This window comes from Leuciscus leuciscus (genome assembly GCF_965113295.1).
Source record: "Leuciscus leuciscus genome assembly, chromosome: 25".
Classification (NCBI taxonomy): domain Eukaryota; kingdom Metazoa; phylum Chordata; class Actinopteri; order Cypriniformes; family Leuciscidae; genus Leuciscus; species Leuciscus leuciscus.
Genome location: NC_138724.1, coordinates 23,788,757 through 23,791,551, shown reverse-complemented (window position 1 = coordinate 23,791,551; position 2,795 = coordinate 23,788,757). Strand labels below are relative to the sequence as shown.

Here is a 2,795-nt window from a genome sequence, read left to right as displayed (position 1 = left end):
TAAATTAGATTTGATAATTTTGATATATGATTAATTTTATTTTTATCCTACATAAGTACTACTTTCATACAAACCAATTAGACAAAGTTATCACAAAATACCATTTTTTTATTTAAAACATTTCATATATATCACAAAATAAACATGCCAATGCTGGAAATGATGTGTGAAATTTTTACACATTAATGGGTAAGTTTAGAGACAACATTTTTTGTGTTAATTTTAACTCATTCATTGTGTTAATGATTTTAACAAAGTAAATATGTCAGAGAGGTTAGCACAAAGATGTGTAAACGTGTTAAATTAACACATTATGTGCTGTCCTTCACTGCAAACATTTTTGAAAACATACATAAAATCATAAACAAAACATTAGCATTTGACTAAATGAATGTAGAGTCATTGGTTGTTTAGCTTATACAAGTATTATAATGAAATATCAACCATTACATTCATAAAACTGCAGAATATAAATACATTTTTAAGCATTCAAAAAGGAAATGTCCAAAACAGGACAAAACACAGTTCTTTTCACAATACAAGACACATAACCCCACCTTAAAAATAATTTCACTTATTTCCAAAAATGTGTTGGATTCATGTACACTGGTGGCCAAAAGAAGTATTTAAGTGGCGTAATGTTTTTGAAAGAAGTCTCTTTGATGCTCAAGAAACATTTATTATTATTATCAATGTCTGACTGTCTACTCCATCTTTTCTACAGCATAGGAGTAAAAGTCATCATCAAAATAATCTTTAAAAAGCCAACACAATGTTTTTGTCCACCTTTGTGAATAAATGAACTTCTCCAAAGATTGGTTCCTGTTCAGAACTTGATTGACAACATCAGAGTGTTCCCTGGTCTGCATGCGTGCCCACAAACACAAATGTACTCAGTCCTTCAGAGGAGATCCCGGTTCCAAAACTATATGAGAGAGAGAGAGAGAGAGAGAGAGAGAGAGAGAGAGAGAGAGAGAGAGAATATTAGTGTCACATTATTTTTAACCTCCTTTTTTGTTAATTTTTATTATTATTTTCACAAAAACTTAAGAATATATATTTGTAAACAGCTTTTGTCAATAAATAGCATACAAAAGAACTAAATTAAATTATGCCAGATTAAATTTTAATACTTACAAATCCTAAATTCTGTCCAAAAATGCTGAGATGCATAGAAAGAAGTTGAACGACTGAAATCGATGATTTTAGCCCATTTCAGCTTGTCTGCAGTGAAGGAGTACCTGTTTGAGACAAATACACAGTAAGATACATGCAAGAAATCACTGTGTGATGATCGTTCTCCTTCCTACAGTAGTTAACCCACCTGTGCGCTGATATTAGGACCTTCCTAGTCAGGTGGAACTGCAATGGTAGAGTCGCTGGCTAATAAAATATAAAAATAATGCAAAAATATAAACTTAAGTTGTTTAGAATGCTAGATTTGGTCTTAGTGAGAGTTTTACTGCAGTGCTTACCTGGATACATTTAATCTGGTGAGACTGAACAAAGACAATGGTCCATCTTCTGATTGGTTCATTTGCTGTGTAATAAAGTTAGACATAATGCAAAGGTCACTTATTTGATATAAAGTTAGCCAATTTTATAGAGATTTTATAAGATATTGTTAGCTACCTAGTCTGCACCAGTGGCTCAAAAGCAATTTTCACATAGTGTATGCTAATCATTTCAGCAAACTTATCTCAAAATATATCACAAATGGGCTGGCCTACCTCTGGAATCTTGCTAAGTCACTGGCGCGAATTGGCGCTTTGTTGCAGTTGCCTTTAAACACAAAAATGGAAGTAAATATTAAATTCCATAAAAAAAAAAAAACTATAATATGGTATAGTTTGCAAACTAATGCTAAAACTATAAAGGTTCTCATCAGTAGGCCAACATTAAGATATAAACAGAATTTCACATTAGTTTATTCACATTTATTGTTAATGTAAACGCGTTGCTCGTTGGCATATTTTAACTCGACAATTCAATAATCTAACAAAGTGTGTAAAATGAAACGTTAGCTCAGTTTACCATGGTAAAGTTCGTTACCGCCATGTTGACGACGAGTAACGTTAGGCTAACGTTAACGTTATAACATAGGTTAAACTGGGCACAATCCTGTCAACATACACAGAATGTTTTTTTTTTGTTTTGTTTTTTACCTTGCTTGCTGATCTCTCTCTCGGTGAAGTGAATTCCGTCTCTTCCCCGGGCCAGACACGAACGTCGCGATCCAACAAAAGACAGACCCCATTACCTACACTGGATGTCTGTCTGACGCGACACGACAAATCCCAGACAGTGTAGTGATGCGCCGCGGCCGTTATATTTCAGACGTAGTCCGATACGAGTCCAAGCGCTCGCACTAGTTCTTACAAGGGATAAACAGGTTTGCATTTAAAGGTCCGGTCGCTTCAATGTGTCCAATATAGACAGCCTCTGGCTATTATAGCGTTGTAGACACGTGGTGTAAGGCAAAAATTAGGAAATAAAAAGCACGGTGGAATGGTGCCAGCCAGAGAGGCAGTTACGTCAAATACAGTAGTATACAGCAAATTTAAAAAATACAGTAAGTCTCTGTATGTGGTGTTAGACGTCACAGAAAATTCCCATGATGCAATTGGAATCACAGTTATTTACTGTAAAGAGAAATAGCAGTATAATACTGGGGGATTTAAAGTAAATAACTGTAGAAATTACAGAAAAGTCTAACAGTGTGCTTAGTGCAAAATCCCAATTAGTACAAACTGAAAACTCACAATAACCTCTTATTCTTCACAAAGCAAGTCCGT

At 34.3% G+C, this 2,795-nt stretch overlaps 1 long non-coding RNA gene across 1 annotated transcript; it reads right to left on the bottom strand.

The window, feature by feature from the left end:
• Positions 1 to 228: 228 nt before the first annotated feature.
• On the bottom strand, positions 229 to 2,539 carry LOC309490164. The gene is made up of 6 exons (XR_014202614.1): positions 2,166 to 2,539; positions 1,731 to 1,782; positions 1,476 to 1,540; positions 1,325 to 1,383; positions 1,138 to 1,241; positions 229 to 925 (listed from the first exon to the last, which is right to left on the bottom strand). It is a non-coding gene; the product is annotated as an uncharacterized lncRNA (long non-coding RNA).
• Positions 2,540 to 2,795: the final 256 nt, after the last annotated feature.